The sequence below is a fragment of the Ranitomeya variabilis genome, chromosome 1 (genome assembly GCF_051348905.1).
Source record: "Ranitomeya variabilis isolate aRanVar5 chromosome 1, aRanVar5.hap1, whole genome shotgun sequence".
NCBI lineage: Eukaryota > Metazoa > Chordata > Amphibia > Anura > Dendrobatidae > Ranitomeya > Ranitomeya variabilis.
This window is the reverse complement of record NC_135232.1, coordinates 789872483-789899857: the sequence shown is the minus strand read 5'-3', so window position 1 is coordinate 789899857 and position 27375 is coordinate 789872483. Positions and strand designations below refer to the sequence as shown.

At 34.1% G+C, this 27375-nt stretch overlaps 20 non-coding genes across 20 annotated transcripts; all 20 read right to left on the bottom strand.

Moving 5' to 3' along the window:
- Positions 1-714: 714 nt before the first annotated feature.
- TRNAR-UCU (transfer RNA arginine (anticodon UCU)) lies at positions 715-800 on the bottom strand. The gene is given in 2 exon segments: positions 715-750; positions 764-800. It is a non-coding gene; the product is annotated as a tRNA-Arg (tRNA).
- Positions 801-2126: 1326 nt separating this feature from the next.
- TRNAR-UCU (transfer RNA arginine (anticodon UCU)) lies at positions 2127-2212 on the bottom strand. The gene is given in 2 exon segments: positions 2127-2162; positions 2176-2212. It is a non-coding gene; the product is annotated as a tRNA-Arg (tRNA).
- Positions 2213-3538: 1326 nt separating this feature from the next.
- Positions 3539-3624, bottom strand: TRNAR-UCU (transfer RNA arginine (anticodon UCU)). The gene is given in 2 exon segments: positions 3539-3574; positions 3588-3624. It is a non-coding gene; the product is annotated as a tRNA-Arg (tRNA).
- Positions 3625-5913: 2289 nt separating this feature from the next.
- TRNAR-UCU (transfer RNA arginine (anticodon UCU)) lies at positions 5914-5999 on the bottom strand. The gene is given in 2 exon segments: positions 5914-5949; positions 5963-5999. It is a non-coding gene; the product is annotated as a tRNA-Arg (tRNA).
- Positions 6000-7325: 1326 nt separating this feature from the next.
- Positions 7326-7411, bottom strand: TRNAR-UCU (transfer RNA arginine (anticodon UCU)). Its single transcript is given in 2 exon segments — positions 7326-7361; positions 7375-7411. It is a non-coding gene; the product is annotated as a tRNA-Arg (tRNA).
- A 1326-nt stretch (positions 7412-8737) lies between these two features.
- TRNAR-UCU (transfer RNA arginine (anticodon UCU)) lies at positions 8738-8823 on the bottom strand. The gene is given in 2 exon segments: positions 8738-8773; positions 8787-8823. It is a non-coding gene; the product is annotated as a tRNA-Arg (tRNA).
- Positions 8824-10147: 1324 nt separating this feature from the next.
- TRNAR-UCU (transfer RNA arginine (anticodon UCU)) lies at positions 10148-10233 on the bottom strand. The gene is given in 2 exon segments: positions 10148-10183; positions 10197-10233. It is a non-coding gene; the product is annotated as a tRNA-Arg (tRNA).
- A 1326-nt stretch (positions 10234-11559) lies between these two features.
- On the bottom strand, positions 11560-11645 carry TRNAR-UCU (transfer RNA arginine (anticodon UCU)). Its single transcript is given in 2 exon segments — positions 11560-11595; positions 11609-11645. It is a non-coding gene; the product is annotated as a tRNA-Arg (tRNA).
- Positions 11646-12971: 1326 nt separating this feature from the next.
- Positions 12972-13057, bottom strand: TRNAR-UCU (transfer RNA arginine (anticodon UCU)). Its single transcript is given in 2 exon segments — positions 12972-13007; positions 13021-13057. It is a non-coding gene; the product is annotated as a tRNA-Arg (tRNA).
- A 1459-nt stretch (positions 13058-14516) lies between these two features.
- On the bottom strand, positions 14517-14602 carry TRNAR-UCU (transfer RNA arginine (anticodon UCU)). The gene is given in 2 exon segments: positions 14517-14552; positions 14566-14602. It is a non-coding gene; the product is annotated as a tRNA-Arg (tRNA).
- Positions 14603-15928: 1326 nt separating this feature from the next.
- TRNAR-UCU (transfer RNA arginine (anticodon UCU)) lies at positions 15929-16014 on the bottom strand. Its single transcript is given in 2 exon segments — positions 15929-15964; positions 15978-16014. It is a non-coding gene; the product is annotated as a tRNA-Arg (tRNA).
- A 1326-nt stretch (positions 16015-17340) lies between these two features.
- TRNAR-UCU (transfer RNA arginine (anticodon UCU)) lies at positions 17341-17426 on the bottom strand. Its single transcript is given in 2 exon segments — positions 17341-17376; positions 17390-17426. It is a non-coding gene; the product is annotated as a tRNA-Arg (tRNA).
- Positions 17427-17566: 140 nt separating this feature from the next.
- On the bottom strand, positions 17567-17652 carry TRNAR-UCU (transfer RNA arginine (anticodon UCU)). The gene is given in 2 exon segments: positions 17567-17602; positions 17616-17652. It is a non-coding gene; the product is annotated as a tRNA-Arg (tRNA).
- Positions 17653-19111: 1459 nt separating this feature from the next.
- Positions 19112-19197, bottom strand: TRNAR-UCU (transfer RNA arginine (anticodon UCU)). Its single transcript is given in 2 exon segments — positions 19112-19147; positions 19161-19197. It is a non-coding gene; the product is annotated as a tRNA-Arg (tRNA).
- A 1326-nt stretch (positions 19198-20523) lies between these two features.
- On the bottom strand, positions 20524-20609 carry TRNAR-UCU (transfer RNA arginine (anticodon UCU)). Its single transcript is given in 2 exon segments — positions 20524-20559; positions 20573-20609. It is a non-coding gene; the product is annotated as a tRNA-Arg (tRNA).
- Positions 20610-21935: 1326 nt separating this feature from the next.
- TRNAR-UCU (transfer RNA arginine (anticodon UCU)) lies at positions 21936-22021 on the bottom strand. Its single transcript is given in 2 exon segments — positions 21936-21971; positions 21985-22021. It is a non-coding gene; the product is annotated as a tRNA-Arg (tRNA).
- Positions 22022-22161: 140 nt separating this feature from the next.
- On the bottom strand, positions 22162-22247 carry TRNAR-UCU (transfer RNA arginine (anticodon UCU)). The gene is given in 2 exon segments: positions 22162-22197; positions 22211-22247. It is a non-coding gene; the product is annotated as a tRNA-Arg (tRNA).
- Positions 22248-23706: 1459 nt separating this feature from the next.
- TRNAR-UCU (transfer RNA arginine (anticodon UCU)) lies at positions 23707-23792 on the bottom strand. The gene is given in 2 exon segments: positions 23707-23742; positions 23756-23792. It is a non-coding gene; the product is annotated as a tRNA-Arg (tRNA).
- Positions 23793-25251: 1459 nt separating this feature from the next.
- On the bottom strand, positions 25252-25337 carry TRNAR-UCU (transfer RNA arginine (anticodon UCU)). Its single transcript is given in 2 exon segments — positions 25252-25287; positions 25301-25337. It is a non-coding gene; the product is annotated as a tRNA-Arg (tRNA).
- Positions 25338-26663: 1326 nt separating this feature from the next.
- Positions 26664-26749, bottom strand: TRNAR-UCU (transfer RNA arginine (anticodon UCU)). Its single transcript is given in 2 exon segments — positions 26664-26699; positions 26713-26749. It is a non-coding gene; the product is annotated as a tRNA-Arg (tRNA).
- Between the last annotated feature and the right edge of the window lie 626 nt (positions 26750-27375).

Below are 27375 nucleotides of genomic sequence, written 5' to 3'. Positions count from 1 at the left end.
TCCTCATTTTTTCCTTTTACAGTTTTTCTAAAAATATCTAGGACTGTACATTAATGGCCAAAAGATTTCAGACTGATACAAAATTTGGCTTTCACAAAGTTTACTGCTTCAGATTTTATAGTGGTAATTTGTGTTAATGCTAGATTATTATGAAAAGAGATCAGATGATTTGTCCAAAATTATAAACTAATTTCTTACCATAAAAATTAACTTAATAACAAAAAACTCATTTCCACTGAATTTCGGCTCTCCAAAAATTACCTGCTTACATGATTTCAGTGATCTCGTTAGCGAAGCAGAAAGTGTTTATGAGGACAAGGCAGCTGATATCACTCTGTTCTCATCTTTAAACTTATTTCGACACTTTTTAGCCAAAGAATGTCCACGTTTTGCATATCTTGTAAACACATACAAAAATGACTTTTAAAAAGGTTCAAATTAAAAAAAGAACTTGGGACTACTGAAAACAGGAAACAGAACACCAATCACTAGACAAACAATATGCAATAATTTATTGTGCCCTATATGCTATTGTTTGTGTCAATGAGCCTTTAGTATCTGCTCCTTCTACGTTCTTTGACAAGTTCAAACCTAAATACGGCTTCTAATTTTCTCTAAATGTTAATATGGAGCGCAGATCTGATACATTTTTTTTCCTTTTTCATATTTCCAACAACTAAGACAAAGTATGAATGTCACACAAACTTTAAAATACGACTCTGGTGGGACTCGAACCCACAACCTTTGAATCACATCAGTTCCCTAGAAGTCCAATGCGCTATCCATTGCGCCACAGAGCCACAAGTCTCTTACTTGAAGTAGGTGTTTTGTCAAATCTAGATACTCAACATTTTCCTGATGACTGGATAACAGAAAGATTTCTTTTCTCTATGGAACTTTGCTTTTGTTTTCTTATTTGTAAAGGTAAAACTGATCAGAAAGAAAATACATATAATGTAAAAGGGAAAGATCTATTTCATACTAAAACTCATTACATGTACTTTTTTAGTCTTACATGCCAGGAGTTCATTATAAATTACTAACAGAGTTCCCTGTTGGTAAAATGTGGCACAGTAATGTATGCAAGACCACAAAAGGGGTTGATTTTGCTGGTTTCTGACTCTCAAGCTTTGATCTTTTTTACTTTCTACAGCTTCAATGCAGTAGCCTCTGACCCTTAGGAACTTAAGCCTAGAAAAATGGCTTGGAACATCAGTTTCGTTGTACGCTAATGGGACACTGGTTTGGGAAGGATATTAGTCAAAACAAAGGAAATAATTTTAGCCATATGATAAGACTATCAGAGAACATTTGTTTTAGTCCAAATAAATGCAGGGAAATTTTCTGGAGTGCTCCTGCTAGATATCCTGATTTTAGAAGTCAGCTATGCTTTTCTTTAGAAGTTTTTCCTTTCCTCATTTTTTCCTTTTACAGTTTTTCTAAAAATATCTAGGACTGTACATTAATGGCCAAAAGATTTCAGACTGATACAAAATTTGGCTTTCACAAAGTTTACTGCTTCAGATTTTATAGTGGTAATTTGTGTTAACGCTAGATTATTATGAAAAGAGATCAGATGATTTGTCCAAAATTATAAACTAATTTCTTACCATAAAAATTAACTTAATAACAAAAAACTCATTTCCACTGAATTTCGGCTCTCCAAAAATTACCTGCTTACATGATTTCAGTGATCTCGTTAGCGAAGCAGAAAGTGTTTATGAGGACAAGGCAGCTGATATCACTCTGTTCTCATCTTTAAACTTATTTCGACACTTTTTAGCCAAAGAATGTCCACGTTTTGCATATCTTGTAAACACATACAAAAATGACTTTTAAAAAGGTTCAAATTAAAAAAACAACTTGGGACTACTGAAAACAGGAAACTGAACACCAATCACTAGACAAACAATATGCAATAATTTATTGTGCCCTATATGCTATTGTTTGTGTCAATGAGCCTTTTGTTTCTGCTCCTTCTACGTTCTTTGACAAGTTCAAACCTAAATACGGCTTCTAATTTTCTCTAAATGTTAATATGAAGCGCAGATCTGATACATTTTTTTTCCTTTTTCATATTTCCAACAACTGAGACAAAGTATGAATGTCACACAAACTTTAAAATATGACTCTAGTGGGACTCGAACCCACAACCTTTGAATCACATCAGTTCCCTAGAAGTCCAATGCGCTATCCATTGCGCCACAGAGCCACAAGTCTCTTACTTGAAGTAGGTGTTTTGTCAAATCTAGATACACAACATGTTACTGATGACTGGATAACAGAAAGATTTCTTTTCTCTATGGAACTTTGCTTTTGTTTTCTTATTTGTAAAGGTAAAACTGATCAGAAAGAAAATGCATATAATGTAAAAGGGAAAGATCTATTTCATACTAAAACTCATTACATGCACTTTTTTAGTCTTACATGCCAGGAGTTCATTATAAATTACTAACAGAGTTCCCTGTTGGTAAAATGTGGCACAGTAATGTATGCAAGACCACAAAAGGGGTTGATTTTGCTGGTTTCTGACTCTCAAGCTTTGATCTTTTTTACTTTCTACAGCTTCAATGCAGTAGCCACTGACCCTTAGGAACTTAAGCCTAGAAAAATGGCTTGGAACATCAGTTTCGTTGTACGCTAATGGGACACTGGTTTGGGAAGGATATTAGTCAAAACAAAGGAAATAATTTTAGCCATATGATAAGACTATCAGAGAACATTTGTTTTAGTCCAAATAAATGCAGGGAAATTTTCTGGAGTGCTCCTGCTAGATATCCTGATTTTAGAAGTCAGCTATGCTTTTCTTTAGAAGTTTTTCCTTTCCTCATTTTTTCCTTTTACAGTTTTTCTAAAAATATCTAGGACTGTACATTAATGGCCAAAAGATTTCAGACTGATACAAAATTTGGCTTTCACAAAGTTTACTGCTTCAGATTTTATAGTGGTAATTTGTGTTAATGCTAGATTATTATGAAAAGAGATCAGATGATTTGTCCAAAATTATAAACTAATTTCTTACCATAAAAATTAACTTAATAACAAAAAACTCATTTCCACTGAATTTCGGCTCTCCAAAAATTACCTGCTTACATGATTTCAGTGATCTCGTTAGCGAAGCAGAAAGTGTTTATGAGGACAAGGCAGCTGATATCACTCTGTTCTCATCTTTAAACTTATTTCGACACTTTTTAGCCAAAGAATGTCCACGTTTTGCATATCTTGTAAACACATACAAAAATGACTTTTAAAAAGGTTCAAATTAAAAAAAGAACTTGGGACTACTGAAAACAGGAAACAGAACACCAATCACTAGACAAACAATATGCAATAATTTATTGTGCCCTATATGCTATTGTTTGTGTCAATGAGCCTTTAGTATCTGCTCCTTCTACGTTCTTTGACAAGTTCAAACCTAAATACGGCTTCTAATTTTCTCTAAATGTTAATATGGAGCGCAGATCTGATACATTTTTTTTCCTTTTTCATATTTCCAACAACTAAGACAAAGTATGAATGTCACACAAACTTTAAAATACGACTCTGGTGGGACTCGAACCCACAACCTTTGAATCACATCAGTTCCCTAGAAGTCCAATGCGCTATCCATTGCGCCACAGAGCCACAAGTCTCTTACTTGAAGTAGGTGTTTTGTCAAATCTAGATACTCAACATTTTCCTGATGACTGGATAACAGAAAGATTTCTTTTCTCTATGGAACTTTGCTTTTGTTTTCTTATTTGTAAAGGTAAAACTGATCAGAAAGAAAATACATATAATGTAAAAGGGAAAGATCTATTTCATACTAAAACTCATTACATGTACTTTTTTAGTCTTACATGCCAGGAGTTCATTATAAATTACTAACAGAGTTCCCTGTTGGTAAAATGTGGCACAGTAATGTATGCAAGACCACAAAAGGGGTTGATTTTGCTGGTTTCTGACTCTCAAGCTTTGATCTTTTTTACTTTCTACAGCTTCAATGCAGTAGCCTCTGACCCTTAGGAACTTAAGCCTAGAAAAATGGCTTGGAACATCAGTTTCGTTGTACGCTAATGGGACACTGGTTTGGGAAGGATATTAGTCAAAACAAAGGAAATAATTTTAGCCATATGATAAGACTATCAGAGAACATTTGTTTTAGTCCAAATAAATGCAGGGAAATTTTCTGGAGTGCTCCTGCTAGATATCCTGATTTTAGAAGTCAGCTATGCTTTTCTTTAGAAGTTTTTCCTTTCCTCATTTTTTCCTTTTACAGTTTTTCTAAAAATATCTAGGACTGTACATTAATGGCCAAAAGATTTCAGACTGATACAAAATTTGGCTTTCACAAAGTTTACTGCTTCAGATTTTATAGTGGTAATTTGTGTTAACGCTAGATTATTATGAAAAGAGATCAGATGATTTGTCCAAAATTATAAACTAATTTCTTACCATAAAAATTAACTTAATAACAAAAAACTCATTTCCACTGAATTTCGGCTCTCCAAAAATTACCTGCTTACATGATTTCAGTGATCTCGTTAGCGAAGCAGAAAGTGTTTATGAGGACAAGGCAGCTGATATCACTCTGTTCTCATCTTTAACCCCTTAATGACAGCCAATACGTCTTTTAACTGACCTGAGATATAAGAGAATAGCATCCCCATACAGGTGACAATCCAGCAGCTGTCGGCTGTACACTATAGCTGACAACTTGCTGTATCAGCCATGATCAGTGTTTGCACCATCCAAATCTGTTTAACCCCTTAGATGCTGCGGTCAGTAGTGACTACATCATATAAATGGTTAACAGAGTGTGAGGGCTTCCTCTTTATCCAAATTGGTGCCCTCAGATCATGATTTTGTGGTCCTGATGTTTGCCATGTCAGTTCATGACCAAATAGCAGCCTTACAGTCTGACTGCTGTAGTAATCTGTTCAGAAGTTAGAGGCATTTAGGTGGTAAAAATACACATTTTCAATTCTGTCATGCCACTCTTCATTAATTCCTGTAAAGCACCTGAATGGTTAATAAACTACCTGACAGCAGTTTTCAATATGTCAAGGGGTACTGTTTTTAAAATGTTATCACTTTTGGGGTTTTTCTAATATATAGGACCCCTAAAGTCACTTCAAACATGGATAAGTCCCTAAAAAAAGAAATTGTGTAAATTTCCTTGAAAATATGAAAAATTTATGCTACATTTTTAAACCTCATAAAATGCTAACAAAACAAAATAACATTTTACAAATGGTGCTGTTGTAAAGCCGACATGTGGGAAATGTTATTTATTAATGGTTTGCTGTGGTGTGACCATCTGGATTAAAGAGATAATCATTCAAATTTAGAAAAGTGCAAATTTTTTAACATTTTACTAAAATTTTTTATACTTTTTATAAATAAACACAAAACATATTGACCTAGATTTACCATTATCATAAAGCATAATGTGTCATGAAAAAACAGTCTCAAAATCACTGGGATTTGTTGAAGCGTTGCAGAGTTATTATCACATAAAGTGACACTGGTCAGATTTAAAAAATTTGGCTCCGTCACTAAGGGGTTAAACTTATTTCGACACTTTTTAGCCAAAGAATGTCCACGTTTTGCATATCTTGTAAACACATACAAAAATGACTTTTAAAAAGGTTCAAATTAAAAAAACAACTTGGGACTACTGAAAACAGGAAACTGAACACCAATCACTAGACAAACAATATGCAATAATTTATTGTGCCCTATATGCTATTGTTTGTGTCAATGAGCCTTTTGTTTCTGCTCCTTCTACGTTCTTTGACAAGTTCAAACCTAAATACGGCTTCTAATTTTCTCTAAATGTTAATATGAAGCGCAGATCTGATACATTTTTTTTCCTTTTTCATATTTCCAACAACTGAGACAAAGTATGAATGTCACACAAACTTTAAAATATGACTCTAGTGGGACTCGAACCCACAACCTTTGAATCACATCAGTTCCCTAGAAGTCCAATGCGCTATCCATTGCGCCACAGAGCCACAAGTCTCTTACTTGAAGTAGGTGTTTTGTCAAATCTAGATACTCAACATGTTCCTGATGACTGGATAACAGAAAGATTTCTTTTCTCTATGGAACTTTGCTTTTTTTTTCTTATTTGTAAAGGTAAAACTGATCAGAAAGAAAATGCATATAATGTAAAAGGGAAAGATCTATTTCATACTAAAACTCATTACATGCACTTTTTTAGTCTTACATGCCAGGAGTTCATTATAAATTACTAACAGAGTTCCCTGTTGGTAAAATGTGGCACAGTAATGTATGCAAGACCACAAAAGGGGTTGATTTTGCTGGTTTCTGACTCTCAAGCTTTGATCTTTTTTACTTTCTACAGCTTCAATGCAGTAGCCACTGACCCTTAGGAACTTAAGCCTAGAAAAATGGCTTGGAACATCAGTTTCGTTGTACGCTAATGGGACACTGGTTTGGGAAGGATATTAGTCAAAACAAAGGAAATAATTTTAGCCATATGATAAGACTATCAGAGAACATTTGTTTTAGTCCAAATAAATGCAGGGAAATTTTCTGGAGTGCTCCTGCTAGATATCCTGATTTTAGAAGTCAGCTATGCTTTTCTTTAGAAGTTTTTCCTTTCCTCATTTTTTCCTTTTACAGTTTTTCTAAAAATATCTAGGACTGTACATTAATGGCCAAAAGATTTCAGACTGATACAAAATTTGGCTTTCACAAAGTTTACTGCTTCAGATTTTATAGTGGTAATTTGTGTTAACGCTAGATTATTATGAAAAGAGATCAGATGATTTGTCCAAAATTATAAACTAATTTCTTACCATAAAAATTAACTTAATAACAAAAAACTCATTTCCACTGAATTTCGGCTCTCCAAAAATTACCTGCTTACATGATTTCAGTGATCTCGTTAGCGAAGCAGAAAGTGTTTATGAGGACAAGGCAGCTGATATCACTCTGTTCTCATCTTTAAACTTATTTCGACACTTTTTAGCCAAAGAATGTCCACGTTTTGCATATCTTGTAAACACATACAAAAATGACTTTTAAAAAGGTTCAAATTAAAAAAAGAACTTGGGACTACTGAAAACAGGAAACAGAACACCAATCACTAGACAAACAATATGCAATAATTTATTGTGCCCTATATGCTATTGTTTGTGTCAATGAGCCTTTAGTATCTGCTCCTTCTACGTTCTTTGACAAGTTCAAACCTAAATACGGCTTCTAATTTTCTCTAAATGTTAATATGGAGCGCAGATCTGATACATTTTTTTTCCTTTTTCATATTTCCAACAACTGAGACAAAGTATGAATGTCACACAAACTTTAAAATACGACTCTGGTGGGACTCGAACCCACAACCTTTGAATCACATCAGTTCCCTAGAAGTCCAATGCGCTATCCATTGCGCCACAGAGCCACAAGTCTCTTACTTGAAGTAGGTGTTTTGTCAAATCTAGATACTCAACATTTTCCTGATGACTGGATAACAGAAAGATTTCTTTTCTCTATGGAACTTTGCTTTTGTTTTCTTATTTGTAAAGGTAAAACTGATCAGAAAGAAAATACATATAATGTAAAAGGGAAAGATCTATTTCATACTAAAACTCATTACATGTACTTTTTTAGTCTTACATGCCAGGAGTTCATTATAAATTACTAACAGAGTTCCCTGTTGGTAAAATGTGGCACAGTAATGTATGCAAGACCACAAAAGGGGTTGATTTTGCTGGTTTCTGACTCTCAAGCTTTGATCTTTTTTACTTTCTACAGCTTCAATGCAGTAGCCTCTGACCCTTAGGAACTTAAGCCTAGAAAAATGGCTTGGAACATCAGTTTCGTTGTACGCTAATGGGACACTGGTTTGGGAAGGATATTAGTCAAAACAAAGGAAATAATTTTAGCCATATGATAAGACTATCAGAGAACATTTGTTTTAGTCCAAATAAATGCAGGGAAATTTTCTGGAGTGCTCCTGCTAGATATCCTGATTTTAGAAGTCAGCTATGCTTTTCTTTAGAAGTTTTTCCTTTCCTCATTTTTTCCTTTTACAGTTTTTCTAAAAATATCTAGGACTGTACATTAATGGCCAAAAGATTTCAGACTGATACAAAATTTGGCTTTCACAAAGTTTACTGCTTCAGATTTTATAGTGGTAATTTGTGTTAACGCTAGATTATTATGAAAAGAGATCAGATGATTTGTCCAAAATTATAAACTAATTTCTTACCATAAAAATTAACTTAATAACAAAAAACTCATTTCCACTGAATTTCGGCTCTCCAAAAATTACCTGCTTACATGATTTCAGTGATCTCGTTAGCGAAGCAGAAAGTGTTTATGAGGACAAGGCAGCTGATATCACTCTGTTCTCATCTTTAAACTTATTTCGACACTTTTTAGCCAAAGAATGTCCACGTTTTGCATATCTTGTAAACACATACAAAAATGACTTTTAAAAAGGTTCAAATTAAAAAAACAACTTGGGACTACTGAAAACAGGAAACTGAACACCAATCACTAGACAAACAATATGCAATAATTTATTGTGCCCTATATGCTATTGTTTGTGTCAATGAGCCTTTTGTTTCTGCTCCTTCTACGTTCTTTGACAAGTTCAAACCTAAATACGGCTTCTAATTTTCTCTAAATGTTAATATGAAGCGCAGATCTGATACATTTTTTTTCCTTTTTCATATTTCCAACAACTGAGACAAAGTATGAATGTCACACAAACTTTAAAATATGACTCTAGTGGGACTCGAACCCACAACCTTTGAATCACATCAGTTCCCTAGAAGTCCAATGCGCTATCCATTGCGCCACAGAGCCACAAGTCTCTTACTTGAAGTAGGTGTTTTGTCAAATCTAGATACTCAACATGTTCCTGATGACTGGATAACAGAAAGATTTCTTTTCTCTATGGAACTTTGCTTTTGTTTTCTTATTTGTAAAGGTAAAACTGATCAGAAAGAAAATGCATATAATGTAAAAGGGAAAGATCTATTTCATACTAAAACTCATTACATGCACTTTTTTAGTCTTACATGCCAGGAGTTCATTATAAATTACTAACAGAGTTCCCTGTTGGTAAAATGTGGCACAGTAATGTATGCAAGACCACAAAAGGGGTTGATTTTGCTGGTTTCTGACTCTCAAGCTTTGATCTTTTTTACTTTCTACAGCTTCAATGCAGTAGCCTCTGACCCTTAGGAACTTAAGCCTAGAAAAATGGCTTGGAACATCAGTTTCGTTGTACGCTAATGGGACACTGGTTTGGGAAGGATATTAGTCAAAACAAAGGAAATAATTTTAGCCATATGATAAGACTATCAGAGAACATTTGTTTTAGTCCAAATAAATGCAGGGAAATTTTCTGGAGTGCTCCTGCTAGATATCCTGATTTTAGAAGTCAGCTATGCTTTTCTTTAGAAGTTTTTCCTTTCCTCATTTTTTCCTTTTACAGTTTTTCTAAAAATATCTAGGACTGTACATTAATGGCCAAAAGATTTCAGACTGATACAAAATTTGGCTTTCACAAAGTTTACTGCTTCAGATTTTATAGTGGTAATTTGTGTTAACGCTAGATTATTATGAAAAGAGATCAGATGATTTGTCCAAAATTATAAACTAATTTCTTACCATAAAAATTAACTTAATAACAAAAAACTCATTTCCACTGAATTTCGGCTCTCCAAAAATTACCTGCTTACATGATTTCAGTGATCTCGTTAGCGAAGCAGAAAGTGTTTATGAGGACAAGGCAGCTGATATCACTCTGTTCTCATCTTTAAACTTATTTCGACACTTTTTAGCCAAAGAATGTCCACGTTTTGCATATCTTGTAAACACATACAAAAATGACTTTTAAAAAGGTTCAAATTAAAAAAACAACTTGGGACTACTGAAAACAGGAAACTGAACACCAATCACTAGACAAACAATATGCAATAATTTATTGTGCCCTATATGCTATTGTTTGTCAATGAGCCTTTTGTTTCTGCTCCTTCTACGTTCTTTGACAAGTTCAAACCTAAATACGGCTTCTAATTTTCTCTAAATGTTAATATGAAGCGCAGATCTGATACATTTTTTTTCCTTTTTCATATTTCCAACAACTGAGACAAAGTATGAATGTCACACAAACTTTAAAATATGACTCTAGTGGGACTCGAACCCACAACCTTTGAATCACATCAGTTCCCTAGAAGTCCAATGCGCTATCCATTGCGCCACAGAGCCACAAGTCTCTTACTTGAAGTAGGTGTTTTGTCAAATCTAGATACTCAACATGTTCCTGATGACTGGATAACAGAAAGATTTCTTTTCTCTATGGAACTTTGCTTTTGTTTTCTTATTTGTAAAGGTAAAACTGATCAGAAAGAAAATGCATATAATGTAAAAGGGAAAGATCTATTTCATACTAAAACTCATTACATGCACTTTTTTAGTCTTACATGCCAGGAGTTCATTATAAATTACTAACAGAGTTCCCTGTTGGTAAAATGTGGCACAGTAATGTATGCAAGACCACAAAAGAGGTTGATTTTGCTGGTTTCTGACTCTCAAGCTTTGATCTTTTTTACTTTCTACAGCTTCAATGCAGTAGCCACTGACCCTTAGGAACTTAAGCCTAGAAAAATGGCTTGGAACATCAGTTTCGTTGTACGCTAATGGGACACTGGTTTGGGAAGGATATTAGTCAAAACAAAGGAAATAATTTTAGCCATATGATAAGACTATCAGAGAACATTTGTTTTAGTCCAAATAAATGCAGGGAAATTTTCTGGAGTGCTCCTGCTAGATATCCTGATTTTAGAAGTCAGCTATGCTTTTCTTTAGAAGTTTTTCCTTTCCTCATTTTTTCCTTTTACAGTTTTTCTAAAAATATCTAGGACTGTACATTAATGGCCAAAAGATTTCAGACTGATACAAAATTTGGCTTTCACAAAGTTTACTGCTTCAGATTTTATAGTGGTAATTTGTGTTAACGCTAGATTATTATGAAAAGAGATCAGATGATTTGTCCAAAATTATAAACTAATTTCTTACCATAAAAATTAACTTAATAACAAAAAACTCATTTCCACTGAATTTCGGCTCTCCAAAAATTACTTGCTTACATGATTTCAGTGATCTCGTTAGCGAAGCAGAAAGTGTTTATGAGGACAAGGCAGCTGATATCACTCTGTTCTCATCTTTAAACTTATTTCGACACTTTTTAGCCAAAGAATGTCCACGTTTTGCATATCTTGTAAACACATACAAAAATGACTTTTAAAAAGGTTCAAATTAAAAAAAGAACTTGGAACTACTGAAAACAGGAAACAGAACACCAATCACTAGACAAACAATATGCAATAATTTATTGTGCCCTATATGCTATTGTTTGTGTCAATGAGCCTTTAGTATCTGCTCCTTCTACGTTCTTTGACAAGTTCAAACCTAAATACGGCTTCTAATTTTCTCTAAATGTTAATATGAAGCGCAGATCTGATACATTTTTTTTCCTTTTTCATATTTCCAACAACTGAGACAAAGTATGAATGTCACACAAACTTTAAAATACGACTCTGGTGGGACTCGAACCCACAACCTTTGAATCACATCAGTTCCCTAGAAGTCCAATGCGCTATCCATTGCGCCACAGAGCCACAAGTCTCTTACTTGCAGTAGGTGTTTTGTCAAATCTAGATACTCAGCATTTTCCTGATGACTGGATAACAGAAAGATTTCTTTTCTCTATGGAACTTTGCTTTTGTTTTCTTATTTGTAAAGGTAAAACTGATCAGAAAGAAAATGCATATAATGTAAAAGGGAAAGATCTATTTCATACTAAAACTCATTACATGCACTTTTTTAGTCTTACATGCCAGGAGTTCATTATAAATTACTAACAGAGTTCCCTGTTGGTAAAATGTGGCACAGTAATGTATGCAAGACCACAAAAGGGGTTGATTTTGCTGGTTTCTGACTCTCAAGCTTTGATCTTTTTTACTTTCTACAGCTTCAATGCAGTAGCCTCTGACCCTTAGGAACTTAAGCCTAGAAAAATGGCTTGGAACATCAGTTTCGTTGTACGCTAATGGGACACTGGTTTGGGAAGGATATTAGTCAAAACAAAGGAAATAATTTTAGCCATATGATAAGACTATCAGAGAATATTTGTTTTAGTCCAAATAAATGCAGGGAAATTTTCTGGAGTGCTCCTGCTAGATATCCTGATTTTAGAAGTCAGCTATGCTTTTCTTTAGAAGTTTTTCCTTTCCTCATTTTTTCCTTTTACAGTTTTTCTAAAAATATCTAGGACTGTACATTAATGGCCAAAAGATTTCAGACTGATACAAAATTTGGCTTTCACAAAGTTTACTGCTTCAGATTTTATAGTGGTAATTTGTGTTAACGCTAGATTATTATGAAAAGAGATCAGATGATTTGTCCAAAATTATAAACTAATTTCTTACCATAAAAATTAACTTAATAACAAAAAACTCATTTCCACTGAATTTCGGCTCTCCAAAAATTACCTGCTTACATGATTTCAGTGATCTCGTTAGCGAAGCAGAAAGTGTTTATGAGGACAAGGCAGCTGATATCACTCTGTTCTCATCTTTAAACTTATTTCGACACTTTTTAGCCAAAGAATGTCCACGTTTTGCATATCTTGTAAACACATACAAAAATGACTTTTAAAAAGGTTCAAATTAAAAAAAGAACTTGGGACTACTGAAAACAGGAAACAGAACACCAATCACTAGACAAACAATATGCAATAATTTATTGTGCCCTATATGCTATTGTTTGTGTCAATGAGCCTTTAGTATCTGCTCCTTCTACGTTCTTTGACAAGTTCAAACCTAAATACGGCTTCTAATTTTCTCTAAATGTTAATATGAAGCGCAGATCTGATACATTTTTTTTCCTTTTTCACATTTCCAACAACTGAGACAAAGTATGAATGTCACACAAACTTTAAAATACGACTCTGGTGGGACTCGAACCCACAACCTTTGAATCACATCAGTTACCTAGAAGTCCAATGCGCTATCCATTGCACCACAGAGCCACAAGTCTTTTACTTGAAGTAGGTGTTTTGTCAAATCTAGATACTCAACATTTTCCTGATGACTGGATAACAGAAAGATTTCTTTTCTCTATGGAACTTTGCTTTTGTTTTCTTATTTGTAAAGGTAAAACTGATCAGAAAGAAAATGCATATAATGTAAAAGGGAAAGATCTATTTCATACTAAAACTCATTACATGCACTTTTTTAGTCTTACATGCCAGGAGTTCATTATAAATTACTAACAGAGTTCCCTGTTAGTAAAATGTGGCACAGTAATGTATGCAAGACCACAAAAGGGGTTGATTTTGCTGGTTTCTGACTCTCAAGCTTTGATCTTTTTTACTTTCTACAGCTTCAATGCAGTAGCCACTGACCCTTAGGAACTTAAGCCTAGAAAAATGGCTTGGAACATCAGTTTCGTTGTACGCTAATGGGACACTGGTTTGGGAAGGATATTAGTCAAAACAAAGGAAATAATTTTAGCCATATGATAAGACTATCAGAGAACATTTGTTTTAGTCCAAATAAATGCAGGGAAATTTTCTGGAGTGTTCCTGCTAGATATCCTGATTTTAGAAGTCAGCAATGCTTTTCTTTAGAAGTTTTTCCTTTCCTCATTTTTTCCTTTTACAGTTTTTCTAAAAATATCTAGGACTGTACATTAATGGCCAAAAGATTTCAGACTGATACAAAATTTGGCTTTCACAAAGTTTACTGCTTCAGATTTTATAGTGGTAATTTGTGTTAACGCTAGATTATTATGAAAAGAGATCAGATGATTTGTCCAAAATTATAAACTAATTTCTTACCATAAAAATTAACTTAATAACAAAAAACTCATTTCCACTGAATTTCGGCTCTCCAAAAATTACCTGCTTACATGATTTCAGTGATCTCGTTAGCGAAGCAGAAAGTGTTTATGAGGACAAGGCAGCTGATATCACTCTGTTCTCATCTTTAAACTTATTTCGACACTTTTTAGCCAAAGAATGTCCACGTTTTGCATATCTTGTAAACACATACAAAAATGACTTTTAAAAAGGTTCAAATTAAAAAAAGAACTTGGGACTACTGAAAACAGGAAACAGAACACCAATTACTAGACAAACAATATGCAATAATTTATTGTGCCCTATATGCTATTGTTTGTGTCAATGAGCCTTTAGTATCTGCTCCTTCTACGTTCTTTGACAAGTTCAAACCTAAATACGGCTTCTAATTTTCTCTAAATGTTAATATGAAGCGCAGATCTGATACATTTTTTTTCCTTTTTCATATTTCCAACAACTGAGACAAAGTATGAATGTCACACAAACTTTAAAATACGACTCTAGTGGGACTCGGACTTCTAATTTTCTCTAAATGTTAATATGAAGCGCAGATCTGATAATTTTTTTTTCCTTTTTCATATTTCCAACAACTGAGACAAAGTATGAATGTCACACAAACTTTAAAATACGACTCTGGTGGGACTCGAACCCACAACCTTTGAATCACATCAGTTCCCTAGAAGTCCAATGCGCTATCCATTGCGCCACAGAGCCACAAGTCTCTTACTTGAAGTAGGTGTTTTGTCAAATCTAGATACTCAACATTTTCCTGATGACTGGATAACAGAAAGATTTCTTTTCTCTATGAAACTTTGCTTTTGTTTTCTTATTTGTAAAGGTAAAACTGATCAGAAAGAAAATGCATATAATGTAAAAGGGAAAGATCTATTTCATACTAAAACTCATTACATGCACTTTTTTAGTCTTACATGCCAGGAGTTCATTATAAATTACTAACAGAGTTCCCTGTTGGTAAAATGTGGCACAGTAATGTATGCAAGACCACAAAAGGGGTTGATTTTGCTGGTTTCTGACTCTCAAGCTTTGATCTTTTTTACTTTCTACAGCTTAAATGCAGTAGCCACTGACCCTTAGGAACTTAAGCCTAGAAAAATGGCTTGGAACATCAGTTTCGTTGTACGCTAATGGGACACTGGTTTGGGAAGGATATTAGTCAAAACAAAGGAAATAATTTTAGCCATATGATAAGACTATCAGAGAACATTTGTTTTAGTCCAAATGAATGCAGGGAAATTTTCTGAAGTGCTCCTGCTAGATATCCTGATTTTAGAAGTCAGCTAAGCTTTTCTTTAGAAGTTTTTCCATTCCTCATTTTTTCCTTTTACAGTTTTTCTAAAAATATCTAGGACTGTACATTAATGGCCAAAAGATTTCAGACTGATACAAAATTTGGCTTTCACAAAGTTTACTGCTTCAGATTTTATAGTGGTAATTTGTGTTAACGCTAGATTATTATGAAAAGAGATCAGATGATTTGTCCAAAATTATAAACTAATTTCTTACCATAAAAATTAACTTAATAACAAAAAACTCATTTCCACTGAATTTCGGCTCTCCAAAAATTACCTGCTTACATGATTTCAGTGATCTCGTTAGCGAAGCAGAAAGTGTTTATGAGGACAAGGCAGCTGATATCACTCTGTTCTCATCTTTAAACTTATTTCGACACTTTTTAGCCAAAGAATGTCCACGTTTTGCATATCTTGTAAACACATACAAAAATGACTTTTAAAAAGGTTCAAATTAAAAAAAGAAATTGGGACTACTGAAAACAGGAAACAGAACACCAATCACTAGACAAACAATATGCAATAATTTATTGTGCCCTATATGCTATTGTTTGTGTCAATGAGCCTTTAGTATCTGCTCCTTCTACGTTCTTTGACAAGTTCAAACCTAAATACGGCTTCTAATTTTCTCTAAATGTTAATATGAAGCGCAGATCTGATACATTTTTTTTCCTTTTTCATATTTCCAACAACTGAGACAAAGTATGAATGTCACACAAACTTTAAAATACGACTCTGGTGGGACTCGAACCCACAACCTTTGAATCACATCAGTTCCCTAGAAGTCCAATGCGCTATCCATTGCGCCACAGAGCCACAAGTCTCTTACTTGAAGTAGGTGTTTTGTCAAATCTAGATACTCAACATTCTCCTGATGACTGGATAACAGGAAGATTTCTTTTCTCTATGGAACTTTGCTTTTGTTTTCTTATTTGTAAAGGTAAAACTGATCAGAAAGAAAATGCATATAATGTAAAAGGGAAAGATCTATTTCATACTAAAACTCATTACATGCACTTTTTTAGTCTTACATGCCAGGAGTTCATTATAAATTACTAACAGAGTTCCCTGTTGGTAAAATGTGGCACAGTAATGTATGCAAGACCACAAAAGGGGTTGATTTTGCTGGTTTCTGACTCTCAAGCTTTGATCTTTTTTACTTTCTACAGCTTCAATGCAGTAGCCACTGACCCTTAGGAACTTAAGCCTAGAAAAATGGCTTGGAACATCAGTTTCGTTGTACGCTAATGGGACACTGGTTTGGGAAGGATATTAGTCAAAACAAAGGAAATAATTTTAGCCATATGATAAGACTATCAGAGAACATTTGTTTTAGTCCAAATAAATGCAGGGAAATTTTCTGGAGTGCTCCTGCTAGATATCCTGATTTTAGAAGTCAGCAATGCTTTTCTTTAGAAGTTTTTCCTTTCCTCATTTTTTCCTTTTACAGTTTTTCTAAAAATATCTAGGACTGTACATTAATGGCCAAAAGATTTCAGACTGATACAAAATTTGGCTTTCACAAAGTTTACTGCTTCAGATTTTATAGTGGTAATTTGTGTTAACGCTAGATTATTATGAAAAGAGATCAGATGATTTGTCCAAAATTATAAACTAATTTCTTACCATAAAAATTAACTTAATAACAAAAAACTCATTTCCACTGAATTTCGGCTCTCCAAAAATTACCTGCTTACATGATTTCAGTGATCTCGTTAGCGAAGCAGAAAGTGTTTATGAGGACAAGGCAGCTGATATCACTCTGTTCTCATCTTTAAACTTATTTCGACACTTTTTAGCCAAAGAATGTCCACGTTTTGCATATCTTGTAAACACATACAAAAATGACTTTTAAAAAGGTTCAAATTAAAAAAAGAACTTGGGACTACTGAAAACAGGAAACAGAACACCAATTACTAGACAAACAATATGCAATAATTTATTGTGCCCTATATGCTATTGTTTGTGTCAATGAGCCTTTAGTATCTGCTCCTTCTACGTTCTTTGACAAGTTCAAACCTAAATACGGCTTCTAATTTTCTCTAAATGTTAATATGAAGCGCAGATCTGATACATTTTTTTTCCTTTTTCATATTTCCAACAACTGAGACAAAGTATGAATGTCACACAAACTTTAAAATACGACTCTGGTGGGACTCGAACCCACAACCTTTGAATCACATCAGTTCCCTAGAAGTCCAATGCGCTATCCATTGCGCCACAGAGCCACAAGTCTCTTACTTGAAGTAGGTGTTTTGTCAAATCTAGATACTCAACATTCTCCTGATGACTGGATAACAGAAAGATTTCTTTTCTCTATGGAACTTTGCTTTTGTTTTCTTATTTGTAAAGGTAAAACTGATCAGAAAGACTCTGGTGGGACTCGAACCCACAACCTTTGAATCACATCAGTTCCCTAGAAGTCCAATGCGCTATCCATTGCGCCACAGAGCCACAAGTCTCTTACTTGAAGTAGGTGTTTTGTCAAATCTAGATACTCAACATTCTCCTGATGACTGGATAACAGAAAGATTTCTTTTCTCTATGGAACTTTGCTTTTGTTTTCTTATTTGTAAAGGTAAAACTGATCAGAAAGAAAATGCATATAATGTAAAAGGGAAAGATCTATTTCATACTAAAACTCATTACATGCACTTTTTTAGTCTTACATGCCAGGAGTTCATTATAAATTACTAACAGAGTTCCCTGTTGGTAAAATGTGGCACAGTAATGTATGCAAGACCACAAAAGGGGTTGATTTTGCTGGTTTCTGACTCTCAAGCTTTGATCTTTTTTACTTTCTACAGCTTCAATGCAGTAGCCACTGACCCTTAGGAACTTAAGCCTAGAAAAATGGCTTGGAACATCAGTTTCGTTGTACGCTAATGGGACACTGGTTTGGGAAGGATATTAGTCAAAACAAAGGAAATAATTTTAGCCATATGATAAGACTATCAGAGAACATTTGTTTTAGTCCAAATAAATGCAGGGAAATTTTCTGGAGTGCTCCTGCTAGATATCCTGATTTTAGAAGTCAGCAATGCTTTTCTTTAGAAGTTTTTCCTTTCCTCATTTTTTCCTTTTACAGTTTTTCTAAAAATATCTAGGACTGTACATTAATGGCCAAAAGATTTCAGACTGATACAAAATTTGGCTTTCACAAAGTTTACTGCTTCAGATTTTATAGTGGTAATTTGTGTTAACGCTAGATTATTATGAAAAGAGATCAGATGATTTGTCCAAAATTATAAACTAATTTCTTACCATAAAAATTAACTTAATAACAAAAAACTCATTTCCACTGAATTTCGGCTCTCCAAAAATTACCTGCTTACATGATTTCAGTGATCTCGTTAGCGAAGCAGAAAGTGTTTATGAGGACAAGGCAGCTGATATCACTCTGTTCTCATCTTTAAACTTATTTCGACACTTTTTAGCCAAAGAATGTCCACGTTTTGCATATCTTGTAAACACATACAAAAATGACTTTTAAAAAGGTTCAAATTAAAAAAAGAACTTGGGACTACTGAAAACAGGAAACAGAACACCAATTACTAGACAAACAATATGCAATAATTTATTGTGCCCTATATGCTATTGTTTGTGTCAATGAGCCTTTAGTATCTGCTCCTTCTACGTTCTTTGACAAGTTCAAACCTAAATACGGCTTCTAATTGTCTCTAAATGTTAATATGAAGCGCAGATCTGATACATTTTTTTTCCTTTTTCATATTTCCAACAACTGAGACAAAGTATGAATGTCACACAAACTTTAAAATACGACTCTGGTGGGACTCGGACTTCTAATTTTCTCTAAATGTTAATATGAAGCGCAGATCTGATAAATTTTTTTTCCTTTTTCATATTTCCAACAACTGAGACAAAGTATGAATGTCACACAAACTTTAAAATACGACTCTGGTGGGACTCGAACCCACAACCTTTGAATCACATCAGTTCCCTAGAAGTCCAATGCGCTATCCATTGCGCCACAGAGCCACAAGTCTCTTACTTGAAGTAGGTGTTTTGTCAAATCTAGATACTCAACATTTTCCTGATGACTGGATAACAGAAAGATTTCTTTTCTCTATGGAACTTTGCTTTTGTTTTCTTATTTGTAAAGGTAAAACTGATCAGAAAGAAAATGCATATAATGTAAAAGGGAAAGATCTATTTCATACTAAAACTCATTACATGCACTTTTTTAGTCTTACATGCCAGGAGTTCATTATAAATTACTAACAGAGTTCCCTGTTGGTAAAATGTGGCACAGTAATGTATGCAAGACCACAAAAGGGGTTGATTTTGCTGGTTTCTGACTCTCAAGCTTTGATCTTTTTTACTTTCTACAGCTTAAATGCAGTAGCCACTGACCCTTAGGAACTTAAGCCTAGAAAAATGGCTTGGAACATCAGTTTCGTTGTACGCTAATGGGACACTGGTTTGGGAAGGATATTAGTCAAAACAAAGGAAATAATTTTAGCCATATGATAAGACTATCAGAGAACATTTGTTTTAGTCCAAATGAATGCAGGGAAATTTTCTGAAGTGCTCCTGCTAGATATCCTGATTTTAGAAGTCAGCTAAGCTTTTCTTTAGAAGTTTTTCCATTCCTCATTTTTTCCTTTTACAGTTTTTCTAAAAATATCTAGGACTGTACATTAATGGCCAAAAGATTTCAGACTGATACAAAATTTGGCTTTCACAAAGTTTACTGCTTCAGATTTTATAGTGGTAATTTGTGTTAACGCTAGATTATTATGAAAAGAGATCAGATGATTTGTCCAAAATTATAAACTAATTTCTTACCATAAAAATTAACTTAATAACAAAAAACTCATTTCCACTGAATTTCGGCTCTCCAAAAATTACCTGCTTACATGATTTCAGTGATCTCGTTAGCGAAGCAGAAAGTGTTTATGAGGACAAGGCAGCTGATATCACTCTGTTCTCATCTTTAAACTTATTTCGACACTTTTTAGCCAAAGAATGTCCACGTTTTGCATATCTTGTAAACACATACAAAAATGACTTTTAAAAAGGTTCAAATTAAAAAAAGAAATTGGGACTACTGAAAACAGGAAACAGAACACCAATCACTAGACAAACAATATGCAATAATTTATTGTGCCCTATATGCTATTGTTTGTGTCAATGAGCCTTTAGTATCTGCTCCTTCTACGTTCTTTGACAAGTTCAAACCTAAATACGGCTTCTAATTTTCTCTAAATGTTAATATGAAGCGCAGATCTGATACATTTTTTTTCCTTTTTCATATTTCCAACAACTGAGACAAAGTATGAATGTCACACAAACTTTAAAATACGACTCTGGTGGGACTCGAACCCACAACCTTTGAATCACATCAGTTCCCTAGAAGTCCAATGCGCTATCCATTGCGCCACAGAGCCACAAGTCTCTTACTTGAAGTAGGTGTTTTGTCAAATCTAGATACTCAACATTCTCCTGATGACTGGATAACAGGAAGATTTCTTTTCTCTATGGAACTTTGCTTTTGTTTTCTTATTTGTAAAGGTAAAACTGATCAGAAAGAAAATGCATATAATGTAAAAGGGAAAGATCTATTTCATACTAAAACTCATTACATGCACTTTTTTAGTCTTACATGCCAGGAGTTCATTATAAATTACTAACAGAGTTCCCTGTTGGTAAAATGTGGCACAGTAATGTATGCAAGACCACAAAAGGGGTTGATTTTGCTGGTTTCTGACTCTCAAGCTTTGATCTTTTTTACTTTCTACAGCTTCAATGCAGTAGCCACTGACCCTTAGGAACTTAAGCCTAGAAAAATGGCTTGGAACATCAGTTTCGTTGTACGCTAATGGGACACTGGTTTGGGAAGGATATTAGTCAAAACAAAGGAAATAATTTTAGCCATATGATAAGACTATCAGAGAACATTTGTTTTAGTCCAAATAAATGCAGGGAAATTTTCTGGAGTGCTCCTGCTAGATATCCTGATTTTAGAAGTCAGCAATGCTTTTCTTTAGAAGTTTTTCCTTTCCTCATTTTTTCCTTTTACAGTTTTTCTAAAAATATCTAGGACTGTACATTAATGGCCAAAAGATTTCAGACTGATACAAAATTTGGCTTTCACAAAGTTTACTGCTTCAGATTTTATAGTGGTAATTTGTGTTAACGCTAGATTATTATGAAAAGAGATCAGATGATTTGTCCAAAATTATAAACTAATTTCTTACCATAAAAATTAACTTAATAACAAAAAACTCATTTCCACTGAATTTCGGCTCTCCAAAAATTACCTGCTTACATGATTTCAGTGATCTCGTTAGCGAAGCAGAAAGTGTTTATGAGGACAAGGCAGCTGATATCACTCTGTTCTCATCTTTAAACTTATTTCGACACTTTTTAGCCAAAGAATGTCCACGTTTTGCATATCTTGTAAACACATACAAAAATGACTTTTAAAAAGGTTCAAATTAAAAAAAGAACTTGGGACTACTGAAAACAGGAAACAGAACACCAATTACTAGACAAACAATATGCAATAATTTATTGGGCCCTATATGCTATTGTTTGTGTCAATGAGCCTTTAGTATCTGCTCCTTCTACGTTCTTTGACAAGTTCAAACCTAAATACGGCTTCTAATTTTCTCTAAATGTTAATATGAAGCGCAGATCTGATACATTTTTTTTCCTTTTTCATATTTCCAACAACTGAGACAAAGTATGAATGTCACACAAACTTTAAAATACGACTCTGGTGGGACTCGAACCCACAACCTTTGAATCACATCAGTTCCCTAGAAGTCCAATGCGCTATCCATTGCGCCACAGAGCCACAAGTCTCTTACTTGAAGTAGGTGTTTTGTCAAATCTAGATACTCAACATTCTCCTGATGACTGGATAACAGAAAGATTTCTTTTCTCTATGGAACTTTGCTTTTGTTTTCTTATTTGTAAAGGTAAAACTGATCAGAAAGACTCTGGTGGGACTCGAACCCACAACCTTTGAATCACATCAGTTCCCTAGAAGTCCAATGCGCTATCCATTGCGCCACAGAGCCACAAGTCTCTTACTTGAAGTAGGTGTTTTGTCAAATCTAGATACTCAACATTCTCCTGATGACTGGATAACAGAAAGATTTCTTTTCTCTATGGAACTTTGCTTTTGTTTTCTTATTTGTAAAGGTAAAACTGATCAGAAAGAAAATGCATATAATGTAAAAGGGAAAGATCTATTTCATACTAAAACTCATTACATGCACTTTTTTAGTCTTACATGCCAGGAGTTCATTATAAATTACTAACAGAGTTCCCTGTTGGTAAAATGTGGCACAGTAATGTATGCAAGACCACAAAAGGGGTTGATTTTGCTGGTTTCTGACTCTCAAGCTTTGATCTTTTTTACTTTCTACAGCTTCAATGCAGTAGCCACTGACCCTTAGGAACTTAAGCCTAGAAAAATGGCTTGGAACATCAGTTTCGTTGTACGCTAATGGGACACTGGTTTGGGAAGGATATTAGTCAAAACAAAGGAAATAATTTTAGCCATATGATAAGACTATCAGAGAACATTTGTTTTAGTCCAAATAAATGCAGGGAAATTTTCTGGAGTGCTCCTGCTAGATATCCTGATTTTAGAAGTCAGCAATGCTTTTCTTTAGAAGTTTTTCCTTTCCTCATTTTTTCCTTTTACAGTTTTTCTAAAAATATCTAGGACTGTACATTAATGGCCAAAAGATTTCAGACTGATACAAAATTTGGCTTTCACAAAGTTTACTGCTTCAGATTTTATAGTGGTAATTTGTGTTAACGCTAGATTATTATGAAAAGAGATCAGATGATTTGTCCAAAATTATAAACTAATTTCTTACCATAAAAATTAACTTAATAACAAAAAACTCATTTCCACTGAATTTCGGCTCTCCAAAAATTACCTGCTTACATGATTTCAGTGATCTCGTTAGCGAAGCAGAAAGTGTTTATGAGGACAAGGCAGCTGATATCACTCTGTTCTCATCTTTAAACTTATTTCGACACTTTTTAGCCAAAGAATGTCCACGTTTTGCATATCTTGTAAACACATACAAAAATGACTTTTAAAAAGGTTCAAATTAAAAAAAGAACTTGGGACTACTGAAAACAGGAAACAGAACACCAATTACTAGACAAACAATATGCAATAATTTATTGTGCCCTATATGCTATTGTTTGTGTCAATGAGCCTTTAGTATCTGCTCCTTCTACGTTCTTTGACAAGTTCAAACCTAAATACGGCTTCTAATTGTCTCTAAATGTTAATATGAAGCGCAGATCTGATACATTTTTTTTCCTTTTTCATATTTCCAACAACTGAGACAAAGTATGAATGTCACACAAACTTTAAAATACGACTCTGGTGGGACTCGGACTTCTAATTTTCTCTAAATGTTAATATGAAGCGCAGATCTGATAAATTTTTTTTCCTTTTTCATATTTCCAACAACTGAGACAAAGTATGAATGTCACACAAACTTTAAAATACGACTCTGGTGGGACTCGAACCCACAACCTTTGAATCACATCAGTTCCCTAGAAGTCCAATGCGCTATCCATTGCGCCACAGAGCCACAAGTCTCTTACTTGAAGTAGGTGTTTTGTCAAATCTAGATACTCAACATTTTCCTGATGACTGGATAACAGAAAGATTTCTTTTCTCTATGGAACTTTGCTTTTGTTTTCTTATTTGTAAAGGTAAAACTGATCAGAAAGAAAATGCATATAATGTAAAAGGGAAAGATCTATTTCATACTAAAACTCATTACATGCACTTTTTTAGTCTTACATGCCAGGAGTTCATTATAAATTACTAACAGAGTTCCCTGTTGGTAAAATGTGGCACAGTAATGTATGCAAGACCACAAAAGGGGTTGATTTTGCTGGTTTCTGACTCTCAAGCTTTGATCTTTTTTACTTTCTACAGCTTCAATGCAGTAGCCACTGACCCTTAGGAACTTAAGCCTAGAAAAATGGCTTGGAACATCAGTTTCGTTGTACGCTAATGGGACACTGGTTTGGGAAGGATATTAGTCAAAACAAAGGAAATAATTTTAGCCATATGATAAGACTATCAGAGAACATTTGTTTTAGTCCAAATGAATGCAGGGAAATTTTCTGAAGTGCTCCTGCTAGATATCCTGATTTTAGAAGTCAGCTAAGCTTTTCTTTAGAAGTTTTTCCATTCCTCATTTTTTCCTTTTACAGTTTTTCTAAAAATATCTAGGACTGTACATTAATGGCCAAAAGATTTCAGACTGATACAAAATTTGGCTTTCACAAAGTTTACTGCTTCAGATTTTATAGTGGTAATTTGTGTTAACGCTAGATTATTATGAAAAGAGATCAGATGATTTGTCCAAAATTATAAACTAATTTCTTACCATAAAAATTAACTTAATAACAAAAAACTCATTTCCACTGAATTTCGGCTCTCCAAAAATTACCTGCTTACATGATTTCAGTGATCTCGTTAGCGAAGCAGAAAGTGTTTATGAGGACAAGGCAGCTGATATCACTCTGTTCTCATCTTTAAACTTATTTCGACACTTTTTAGCCAAAGAATGTCCACGTTTTGCATATCTTGTAAACACATACAAAAATGACTTTTAAAAAGGTTCAAATTAAAAAAAGAACTTGGGACTACTGAAAACAGGAAACAGAACACCAATCACTAGACAAACAATATGCAATAATTTATTGTGCCCTATATGCTATTGTTTGTGTCAATGAGCCTTTAGTATCTGCTCCTTCTACGTTCTATGACAAGTTCAAACCTAAATACGGCTTCTAATTTTCTCTAAATGTTAATATGAAGCGCAGATCTGATACATTTTTTTTCCTTTTTCATATTTCCAACAACTGAGACAAAGTATGAATGTCACACAAACTTTAAAATACGACTCTGGTGGGACTCGGACTTCTAATTTTCTCTAAATGTTAATATGAAGCGCAGATCTGATAAATTTTTTTTCCTTTTTCATATTTCCAACAACTGAGACAAAGTATGAATGTCACACAAACTTTAAAATACGACTCTGGTGGGACTCGAACCCACAACCTTTGAATCACATCAGTTCCCTAGAAGTCCAATGCGCTATCCATTGCGCCACAGAGCCACAAGTCTCTTACTTGAAGTAGGTGTTTTGTCAAATCTAGATACTCAACATTTTCCTGATGACTGGATAACAGAAAGATTTCTTTTCTCTATGGAACTTTGCTTTTGTTTTCTTATTTGTAAAGGTAAAACTGATCAGAAAGAAAATACATATAATGTAAAAGGGAAAGACCTATTTCATACTAAAACTCATTACATGCACTTTTTTAGTCTTACATGCCAGGAGTTCATTATAAATTACTAACAGAGTTCCCTGTTGGTAAAATGTGGCACAGTAATGTATGCAAGACCACAAAAGGGGTTGATTTTGCTGGTTTCTGACTCTCAAGCTTTGATCTTTTTTACTTTCTACAGCTTCAATGCAGTAGCCTCTGACCCTTAGGAACTTAAGCCTAGAAAAATGGCTTGGAACATCAGTTTCGTTGTACGCTAATGGGACACTGGTTTGGGAAGGATATTAGTCAAAACAAAGGAAATAATTTTAGCCATATGATAAGACTATCAGAGAACATTTGTTTTAGTCCAAATAAATGCAGGGAAATTTTCTGGAGTGCTCCTGCTAGATATCCTGATTTTAGAAGTCAGCTATGCTTTTCTTTAGAAGTTTTTCCTTTCCTCATTTTTTCCTTTTACAGTTTTTCTAAAAATATCTAGGACTGTACATTAATGGCCAAAAGATTTCAGACTGATACAAAATTTGGCTTTCACAAAGTTTACTGCTTCAGATTTTATAGTGGTAATTTGTGTTAACGCTAGATTATTATGAAAAGAGATCAGATGATTTGTCCAAAATTATAAACTAATTTCTTACCATAAAAATTAACTTAATAACAAAAAACTCATTTCCACTGAATTTCGGCTCTCCAAAAATTACCTGCTTACATGATTTCAGTGATCTCGTTAGCGAAGCAGAAAGTGTTTATGAGGACAAGGCAGCTGATATCACTCTGTTCTCATATTTAAACTTATTTCGACACTTTTTAGCCAAAGAATGTCCACGTTTTGCATATCTTGTAAACACATACAAAAATGACTTTTAAAAAGGTTCAAATTAAAAAAAGAAATTGGGACTACTGAAAACAGGAAACAGAACACCAATCACTAGACAAACAATATGCAATAATTTATTGTGCCCTATATGCTATTGTTTGTGTCAATGAGCCTTTAGTATCTGCTCCTTCTACGTTCTTTGACAAGTTCAAACCTAAATACGGCTTCTAATTTTCTCTAAATGTTAATATGAAGCGCAGATCTGATACATTTTTTTTCCTTTTTCATATTTCCAACAACTGAGACAAAGTATGAATGTCACACAAACTTTAAAATACGACTCTGGTGGGACTCGAACCCACAACCTTTGAATCACATCAGTTCCCTAGAAGTCCAATGCGCTATCCATTGCGCCACAGAGCCACAAGTCTCTTACTTGAAGTAGGTGTTTTGTCAAATCTAGATACTCAACATTCTCCTGATGACTGGATAACAGAAAGATTTCTTTTCTCTATGGAACTTTGCTTTTGTTTTCTTATTTGTAAAGGTAAAACTGATCAGAAAGAAAATGCATATAATGTAAAAGGGAAAGATCTATTTCATACTAAAACTCATTACATGCACTTTTTTAGTCTTACATGCCAGGAGTTCATTATAAATTACTAACAGAGTTCCCTGTTGGTAAAATGTGGCACAGTAATGTATGCAAGACCACAAAAGGGGTTGATTTTGCTGGTTTCTGACTCTCAAGCTTTGATCTTTTTTACTTTCTACAGCTTCAATGCAGTAGCCACTGACCCTTAGGAACTTAAGCCTAGAAAAATGGCTTGGAACATCAGTTTCGTTGTACGCTAATGGGACACTGGTTTGGGAAGGATATTAGTCAAAACAAAGGAAATAATTTTAGCCATATGATAAGACTATCAGAGAACATTTGTTTTAGTCCAAATAAATGCAGGGAAATTTTCTGGAGTGCTCCTGCTAGATATCCTGATTTTAGAAGTCAGCAATGCTTTTCTTTAGAAGTTTTTCCTTTCCTCATTTTTTCC